At 38.2% G+C, this 10,240-nt stretch overlaps 1 pseudogene; it reads right to left on the bottom strand.

The window, feature by feature from the left end:
- Nucleotides 1-736: 736 nt before the first annotated feature.
- On the bottom strand, nt 737-891 carry LOC123926221 (annotated as a pseudogene).
- Nucleotides 892-10,240: the final 9,349 nt, after the last annotated feature.

Here is a 10,240-nt window from a genome sequence, read left to right as displayed (position 1 = left end):
TACAATGGAACTCAATAATTTAGGATGGAATAAAATATCACTGTCTATGATTTTCATTTTAAAATTTTAGGGGTGCCTTGGTGGCTCAGTTGGCTAGGCAGCTGCCTTTGGCTCAGGTCATGACCTCAGGGTCCTGGGATGAAATTCCATGTCAGGCTCCCTGCTCAGTGGGCAGTCTGCTTCTCTCTCTCCCTCTGCTTCTCCCCCTGCCTCTCCCTGCATGCTCATGCTCTCTCTCCCTCTCATCCTCCCTCTCTCTCAAGTAAGTAAAACATTTTAAAAAAAATAAGTAACATTTTAATTATTTTGCCCTTCTTATGAAATCCTTTGTTTATAAGACAATGCATTTATGTTTCATATTAGTTTAAAATACTTTAAGTGACCTTAGAAGATTGTCTCAATGTGGAAAGCAGAGCAACTATGTTTTTTTCTATTTGATACTGTTTCCTAGTAGGTACTCCATCAACAACAACTGTTCATCAGATAACTGCTAGAAATGCACTTTACAAAATAACCCATATAATACTTTCTCAGTATTCTGGTCCATCTGATGAGTGTTAAACATGCCAGCAATTCAAGTATTAAATAACTTGCTTCAGTCCAGAGTTGATGTCTTTCTCTTCAGGGCTGTATATGATTACATTATTTATTCTTCTAAATAAGGTCATCTTGTGATCCATTTTGTGCCCAAGAATCTCTACTCACCTAAAAGTTCAGATTTATTGGATCAATATATAAGGTTAAAGTTGTTCCACTACTTCCCAGCACAAGAATTTCTCCTCCTAGAGGTTCGGGTTATGCCTTGGATGCATTCCATGGAAGGGTTTTAATTAGCAATAATCGCGCCTCGGATAAACCTCATTGGGTACGATACTGCCACTGCGCAAAGCTTCCATGGAAGGGTTTTACATTTCATTCTTGACCTTGAAAGAACATGGGTATGAGAAAGGATTGTGGGTGAATTAATGAGGAAGGCAAAGTTCAATGAGAGTCTGAAAGCTGATCAAGTCTGCAGAAGTTACTTATTAGTCTGTGATTTTCCTTGGACCTCGGATTCAAAAGCTTTACAGTTTTCAGGAGGTACCGAACTCAATTTGTCTGGCCTTACAAGATGGTCTCCTGTTTCTTGCTCCCCATACAGTTTTTAATGGCACTTTAGAAAACTATGGTGATCTTTTGACCTCAACAGCTGGTAATGTAACAAAGCTGACTTTCGGATTTATAATGTATCTAAATATACTTTATAAGTATAAGACTAGCAGTGTCAAGCAAAGATTCAGAAGTATTTTATCATTTAAAAAATCCAGGAAAATAAAAAAAGTCAAATCATATCTAGTCATACATTTAAATAATTGCTTTTCTTTATAAAAATGCATTAAGAAATTGAGACAATGCCAGTAAATCTCCATATTTATTGTTGGCTATGGATTTTGCCCCCCAAAGTAATATATCAAAGCCCTAATGGCCCATGTGACTGTATTTGGACATTGGATTTTAAGGACGTAATGGCATCATAATGGTGGAGACTTAATCAGATGGGACTGATAGTCTTGGAAGAAGAGAAGGAGGCCTCTTTCTCTCTGTCTTTCTGTGCAAACAGAGGAAAGGTCATGTGAGGATCCAGTAAGAAGATGGCCACCTAAAAATGAGGAAGAGAGGCTTCATCAGAAACAGAACCCCAGGGGCGCCTGGGTGGCTCAGTGGGTTAAGCCACTGCCTTCGGCCCAGGTCATGATCCCAAAGTCCTGGGATTGAGCCCCACATCGTGCTCTCTGCTCAGCAGGGAGCCTGCTTCCCCCTCTCTCTCTGCCTGCTGATCTGCCTACCTGTGATCTCTCACTCTGTCAAATAAATAAATAAAAATCTCTAAAAAAAAAAAAAAAAAAACAGAAACAAAGAAACAGAACCCTGTCAGACCTTGAGCTTAGACTTTCCAGTCTGCAGAGCTACAGGAAAATAAATTTCTACTCTTTAAGTTATATAGTCTGTGGCATTTTGATATGGCGGCCCAAGCCTTCAGAATAGCTGTCATGTGGTTCTGTCTAGAATGCTTGGTTGTTGGCAAATCATGACGTGGAGCTCTAAAAAATCACTTTATTGGGTGGTCAGAAGGAAGTTCTAACCATGGTATAGCTCTAATTAGCATAAAACATTGTGAGATTAATATTCCAGGAATGTAAACCAAATGCATTATTTTAAACTAAACAATGGCCGAGTCTGTCTATTCACCACCAATGAAAGAGGATTCCTTAGGATTCATTTTGCCCAAGGTGGAGAGAGCTGCTCCCTGGAGAGAGCCTGGAGAACACTGTAGGAGAACTGTGCAGCTGTAACATTGTCAGGACCAACTTTCCTGGATTTGCAGAAGTTGTTCTGCCTTCTTCCACACAAGTAAGCATAGAGACAAACAGAAAACATTTACAGAAGTCAGAGATGATTACTAGAAACAAAAGAATGTATTGCATGGAGCACTGGGTGTGGTGCAAAAACAATGAATACTGTTACACTGAAAAGAAAAAAAAATAATGTAACTGAGTCATCATCCACAAGCACAGAGAAGCTAAAGCTTAAGTGACTTGCCCACAGTGCTCATTCACAGGAAATAGTCAAAATCTGCAGTCAAATGCTCTGCCACTGAGCTATGCCCCCGGAAATATTCAAAATCTGAAACCAAGTCTCTTGACTTCCATCATCCATGCTCTTACCCATCCACTGCACATAACTCCTCTCCCTACATGAAGACTATGACTGAGCATACAAAAATGTATGTCACAGATTACATGGCCTAACAAAATGCTTTGTGATATCATATAATGTGTGCGTGTTACTCAATGGAAAACAACCTGAAATATGAGATAATTTTTAACACTGAAGCCATTTCAAACAGCTGCATATTAGAGTGGAACTGTTTTCCTTCCTTTATAAATTATCTGGGAGGTGGACCAGTCGAATGGTCCTCATGTATATTCAGGAGAAGTCAACAAACGTATTTACTTTCCTTGGCTGGTTCTTATTTTGTTATCTCTTAATAGAGGTACATTCTTGAAGGAAATAGAATGATTTGGTTGTGCGATCTTTATTAAAATCATTTGTAAACACTCTTCCATAATGGAAAAGAAGCAACCTTGAAATAAACTAAAACACAGTTATTTTTCTTGACTGAAAATATGTGCCTAAAAAAGAATTTCAATTCACTTTCAACTATTAAGGATGCTATATTTTTTCAGTTTTATTGAGAAATAATTGACATACATTACTGTATAAGTTTAAGACCTACAATATGATGGTTTGACTTACACGTACCATGAAATGATAACCACAATAGGTTCAGCTAATGTCCATCATCTCCTATAAATACAATAAAAAGAAAAGAAAGGGGAAAAGAGGGAAATTTATTTTATTTGTAGCATAGGATCTTTGGGGAAGAAAATAAATAACAACAAAAAACATTCTCTGGTCAAGTATCATATGGTTTCACTTATTTGTGGAGCATAACAAAGAACATGGAGGACATGGGGAGATGGAGAGGAGAAGGGAGTTGAGGGAAAGTGGAAGAGGAGATAAACCATGAGAGACTATGGACTCTGAAAAACAACCTGAGGGTTTTGAAGGGGCGGGGGGGGTGGGAAGTTGGGGAACTAGGTGGTGGGTAATAGAGAGGGCATGTATTGCATGGAGCACTGGGTGTGGTGCAAAAACAATGAACACTGTTACCTTAAAATAAATTACTAAATAAATAAATCATTCTCTGAATTTCTAAGATACTTAAGATTGCTCCAAATTTATAGTCTGAATTTAATAATACAGATTTTAATGTTAATTGAACCTGCTTTCCATTTAAAAACTCTTTGTCTCGAAGCAAAATCCACCACAGGTAATGACTTTCTAATTGTACTTTTTCATGTAGTTTGTAGTATCTAGGTTTTTTTGTTTGTTTTTCCATTTCCTCAGTAAACTGGCAACAAATGGTTATTTTGAACAATTCACATCTTGGCAATTTAAAATTTTGCTACAGAATCCATCAATAATTCCACTGGCTGCTCACAGGGAGTATCATATTCTCCAACAAATCTTGGGCAGCCAAGGGAGCACTTAGGTAAATTGTCTCACCTAACACCACAGCCCTGTAGTTCATAGTAGAAGATGAAAGCTGAAATCATAAAATAAAGGCTCAAAAGGGAGTCCGTTCACTCTGGGAATGATGTTGGACTGTAACAGATTTTCTAAGTTACCACACTAATAAGTAATGATTCTTGCTGCATGAAATAGTTCCCTTATGTGTTTTCTAAATTCCTGCAGTTGCACTTTATTGTGCATTTCCTCCCATTTAGTCCTCAGTAACAAATGAAGTTCCTCATTAGAGGAGATGAAGAGTGTTAGTCACCAACCTTTAAATAAGAAATTTTCATAGGCTTGATGATAGGTATTGTATATAATCTAAACATTTTATTCTCCACAATGAATAATCTCACTTCCCTGCATCTTTCCTCATCTACTCTTGTTTCAGAATCCCTTAGTTCACTCTGAGAATTGGAAGGAACAACAGATAAGGAATTGAAGGGTAAGGCTGTAGTCATGGTTCTCCACAAATTAACTGTATGCCCTTGGATAATATACTTCCACTTTCTGAGCTTTGTCATTAATGAAATGTGGAGTTTGGACACAATTATCTCTAACTATTCATCCATCTATAAAACCAAATTTCTGATGTCTCCCTGAAATCTGTCTAGTTCGTCCCTTTTAGTTAGGGAAGCTACAACTGGACACAGCACGCTGGTGCTGAGTACAGAAATTAGTTCATCACTGTGGCATGCTGTATTACTATCTCTGAATCCTGGCCTCATAATATTTTAAATTATTGGATGTAAGGGGTGAAAGAATTATTAATATCCATGTGGGGCTTTTCCAACAAATCTCCCTCAGCCTTACTAACTTTAAATTTTTTCAACTTTGTTTTTATGTGTATCAGCTAAAGACATATCTAATTAACATTCATTTTGTTTGCTACATATTATTTCCCAAACATACTATTTTATTTTGATAGTCTGGGCAGCCATAGACTAACAAACCTTTCCACCTGGCAGCAGTCATTTACTGCCATAATTATTATTCTCACAAATCAACAAGGAACATATTTAGCAGTGTCAGGGCTGGTGTTGGCCTCAGAGTAGTACCACCAATGTTGACACTGATCCTCTGATAAGTCCTCTCCGCAAAATGACCATGAGTTACGTGATCCACCCTAGACTACGTTCCCAATAGACTTATTTTTCATTTACCTACTTATTTGATTATATTTAAGACATACATGTTGTATTGATCTACTATTCTTGAGAGATAGAGAAGCAGCCTAAGCCAAGAAGGTGACACCTAGGAACCTATTTAGACTATATATGACAAAAGAAAACTTAGCATGGAAGGATAAAGGAAAAAAAACCAGAAATGCACCTAATTGAACTATATTAATTACTATACTAAATATGATCGGATTAAAATTGACAATAAAAAACAAAGATTATCAGAATGAATAATAATATAAGACCAAAATGTATGTTACCAATATTACACACTTATAATAAGAAAATTAACAACTTTGAAAGAATCAAAAGTTGGTTTTTCTAAAATATTAACAAGATTGATAAACTTCTATCAAAACTAATAATTTTTATGAAATCTTGCCATTTGCGGCAACGTGGATGGAACTAGAGCGTATCATGCTTCGTGAAATAAGTCAATCGGAGAAAGACAACTATCATATGATCTCCCTGATATGAGGACATGGAGAAGCAACATGGGGGGTTAGGGGGATAGGAGAAGAATAAATGAAACAAGATGGGATTGGGAGGGAGACAAACCATAAATGACTCTTAATCCCACAAAACTGGGGGGAGGTGGGATTGGGAGAGGGGGAGGGGGCTATGGACATTGGGGAGGGGAGGCGAACCATAAGAGACTATGGACTCTGAAAAACAGCCTGAGGGTTTTGAAGGGTCAGGGGTGGGAGCTTGGGGAAACAGGTGGTGGGTAATAGGGAGGGCACGTTTTGCATGGAGCACTGGGTGTTGTGCAAAAACAATGAATACTGTTATGCTGAAAAAAATAAATAAAATCGAAAAAAAAATTACAATCAAGCAAAAAAATAAAAAGAAAAAAAGCCTGTTATTACTGTTGCCTTGTTTTATCACTTATCATTTAGTTTTCACAGTATCATTAAAGCCTCTGTGCCTCCAAAAAAAAAAAAAAAAAACTAATAATTTTTGTAAATGCCAAAATCAAGAATGAAAGCAGGACTATCACCACAGATCCTTAGAAAGAAAATAAGAAAATAAGCTATCAAAAGCTCTATGCCAACAATTTTGATAACATAGATGAAGTGGAAAAATTCTTTGAGAAATATTGTTTCCGAAGTGGATACAAGAAGATATATAATCTGAAGAAAAGTATCTAGGTTAAAGAAATTGAATTTGTAATTCAAAATTTTCTCAAAGAAAATTCCTTACTCAGACACCTGGCTCAGGGTAAATTCTATCCAACATTTAAAACAAAAAAATATATATCACACAAAACTTTTTGGAAAATAAGGGGGAAGGGATGCATATCAATGTGTTTTATATGGCCAGAATAATCTTTTTTTTATTTCTTTTCAGCATAACAGTGTTCATTGTTTTTGCACCACACCCAGTGCTCCATGCAACATGTGCCCTCACTAATACCCACCACCTTGTTCTCCCAACCTCCCCCCTCCCACCCCTTCAAGACCCTCAGGTTGTTCTTCAGAGTCCATAGTCTCTCATGGTTCACCTTCCAATTTCCCTCAACTCCCTTCTCTTCTCCATCTCTCCATGTCCTCCATGTTATTTGTTATGCTCCACAAATAAGTGAAACCATATGATACTTGACTCCCTCTGCTTGACTTATTTCACTCACCATAATCTCTTCCAGTCCTGTCCATGTTGCTACAAAAGTTGGGTATTCATCTTTTCTGATGGAGGCATAATACTCCGTTGTGTATATGGACCACATCTTCCTTATCCATTCATCCATTGAAGGGCATCTTGGTTCCTTCTACAGTTTGACGACCATAACCATTGCTGCTATGAACATTGGGGTACAGATGGCCCTTCTTTTCACTACATCTGTATCTTTGTGGTAAATACCCAGTAGTGCAATTTCAGGGTCATAGGGAAGCTCTATTTTTAATTAAGGCCAGAATAATCTTCTAACTGAAATTTGAAAATGACACTATAAGAAAAGAAATTATAGATCAATATTCCTCATGAACACACATACCCACACAAAACCTTAACAAAATCCAGCAATATATTCAAAAGATAATACATTATAAGCAAATAGCATTCACCTGAAGAATGTAATATTGGTTTAATACTTACACATCTATCAACTGAAATCACTGTATTAAACTAAATGAGAAACTCACCCAATAATTTCAAGAAGTATAGAAAAAGCACTTGACAAAACCCAACAAACTCAGCAAACCAGAAACAGTAGGAAACTCCTTAATATGATAAAGGACATTTATGAAAAACCTGTAGCTAACATCACACTTAATGGAGAAATATGGAATACTTCCACCAAGGAAAACATCAAGCCAAGGATGTTTTTTTTCACCAATCCTAGCCAATATTGTATTGATTCTAAGAAAAATTTAAACTGTCCTTATTTCAGACAACAGGATTTTGTATGAGGAGAATCCTAAGGAATTTAGGGGAGAAAAAAAGCAGAAACAACCCCCCAAACCCAAACCAAATATCTACTAAATGTAATAAATAATTATGTGAATTCAACAAGGTCACAAGATGTAAGATCAATATACAAAAAAAGAAAAAAATCAATTCTGTTTCTATATACTAGTGATAAATAGCCAGAAATAAACATTTCAAAATGATGGCAAAAATATGTGATATACTTAGGAATACATTTAATATAATATCTGCAAGACCCGTACTGTGAAAAATACAAAATACTAATGAGAAAGACAAATACCAATAAAGAAAAAAAAAGAAGAAGAATGAGATATGAACCAGATTCCTGTGTCCAAAGACTGAATATTGCTAAGATCCCAATTCTTCCATATTCATCTATAGATTCAATGCAGTTCCAACCACATACCCAGCAAGGCAGCTTTTGTTTTGATTTTTTTGGGAGGTTTTTTGGACAAGGTGAAACTAATATTGATATTGAAAATGTAAATGGCCTTCAATAACGAAAACAACATTCCGAAAGAATAAAATTGGAGGATTTTCACTATATGGTCAAGAGTTCATATAAAGTTATACTTGAGAAAATGTGGTTTCCATGTAAGGATAGATAACAGATTATGGAATGATACAGAGAGTACAGAAATAGATTGTACATTTATGGTCAATATTTTTTTTCAAAGATGTCAATGAAATTTAATAGAAAAATAATTTTCCCCAATGGAAGATGCTAGATACATTAGATACTCACATATGTGTGTGTGTGTGTGTGTGTGTGTGTGTGTACACACACACATATATATATAAAACTATACACAAAATTAACTGGAAAAGGATTACAGACCTAAGGAAGAGGCTAAAATCAAAGCCTATAAAAGAAACAGCTGGAGAATATCTTTGTGAACTTAGGGAACAAAAACATTTATAAGCACTAGAGGGGCCGCCTGACTCGGTGGCGGCATTTTCCTGCTGGAGCAGAGACAAGGGAGACATTTTGCCCTTTTTGAAGGGATATAAATATCCTGTTCAAAGCTGTGAAGATGTGCTCTTCTAGAAAAATATGGCAGGGAAGTAGGAGGAGGCGCCTTTTCAAGCTGTACCCTAAAGTAAGCTGATAACCTACCAAAGAACTCTGATCACCCATGAAATCAGCCTGAGATCAGAATTACACACGTCTGGATCTCTACAGGAGCAGAAGACACCAGTGGGCAGGTAAAGCAGAGTGGGAACTTCGGACTGATACCGGAAGATAAACAAAAGGGGGAGGGAGCCACCAGTGGCAACCAATTGGAAAGTAATTCCCCAATATGAGAGTGCCCTGTGTCTGGGGACCAGCATTAACTTGGAGTCTGGTTGAAAGCACTCAAAAAAAAAAAAAAAAAAAAAAGAGCAAAGGATCGTGGAGGGAAATTGTGGGAATCGGGGCGGTTAGGGATGGGGCTTAGTCCCTGGACCCAGGAGAGCCTCCCCTGACACTGAGCCAGAGAGAGTGCGGTGGAGAAACAAGGTCTTGGTCCCTGAGCTGCCAGCGCACCTGAGAATGCATGGGGTCCAGCTCCTGTGAGGGGCTGAGAGCCTAGCCAGATGGCAGAACTTGAGACGCGTGCCCCACACCCACCCTCAAGAGAGGTGCGTGCCAGCCCGGAGCTCTTAGACCCAGTGCATGCCACCCAGCGCTCTTGGACCCGGAAGGACCAGGTCCAGCGTGGCACTCTCAGACCGAAAAGACCAGGCACTCCCAGCCGGACCAGTGGGAAAATCTCTGTGTGCGATCACTGCTTGGAACCTCTCTGGTGGTCTGGAGCTGCCCAGACAGCTACCACTGCTGTGGTTTTGGGTACAAGGAGGAGATCCTGCATCCCCAGGGACCGTGACTCGGAACCTATTCTGTCTGAACCTCTGCAGAGCATTCTGAGGCTTCTCTCTGAGAGGGAGGTCTGGGTGCAGTTTGCTCTCCTCTAAACCTCCAAAAACCATCAAAAACTGTCAAGGTGAGAGAAAAAAAAAACACGAACAAAAAAACATAAAAACATCCAGAGAACAAAAGCCTAAAAAACCAGTTTCCTCAGAGCCCACCCCCTTGAGGGGGGAGGGAGGACTTAACTCATGGAACATCATTGACTGAAAACCCACGTGGCAGGCCCCTACCCCAGAAAACCAAACAGGAAGGAAGAAAAAAACAAAAGACAACAAGAGAACAACTACCACTACCTCATAGATACAACTTTTTTTGTGTGTGTGTCTATTTCTTTCTTTTTTTTTCCATTTTATTTATTTTTTCAGCGTAACAGTATTCATTGTTTTTGCACAACACCCAGTGCTCCATGCAAAACGTGCACTCCCCATTACCCACCACCTGTTCCCCCAACCTCCCACCCCTGACCCTTCAAAACCCTCAGGTTGTTTTTCAGAGTCCATTGTCTCTTATGGTTCGCCTCCCCTTCCAAATTTTTTTTTTTAAATAAACATATAATGTATTTTTATCCCCAGGGGTACAGGTCTGTGAATCGCCAGGTTTACAC

This window comes from Meles meles, chromosome 15 (assembly GCF_922984935.1).
Source record: "Meles meles chromosome 15, mMelMel3.1 paternal haplotype, whole genome shotgun sequence".
Lineage (NCBI taxonomy): Eukaryota > Metazoa > Chordata > Mammalia > Carnivora > Mustelidae > Meles > Meles meles.
Note: the sequence above shows the minus strand (reverse complement) of the source record. Positions and strands in the feature narration are given on the sequence as shown.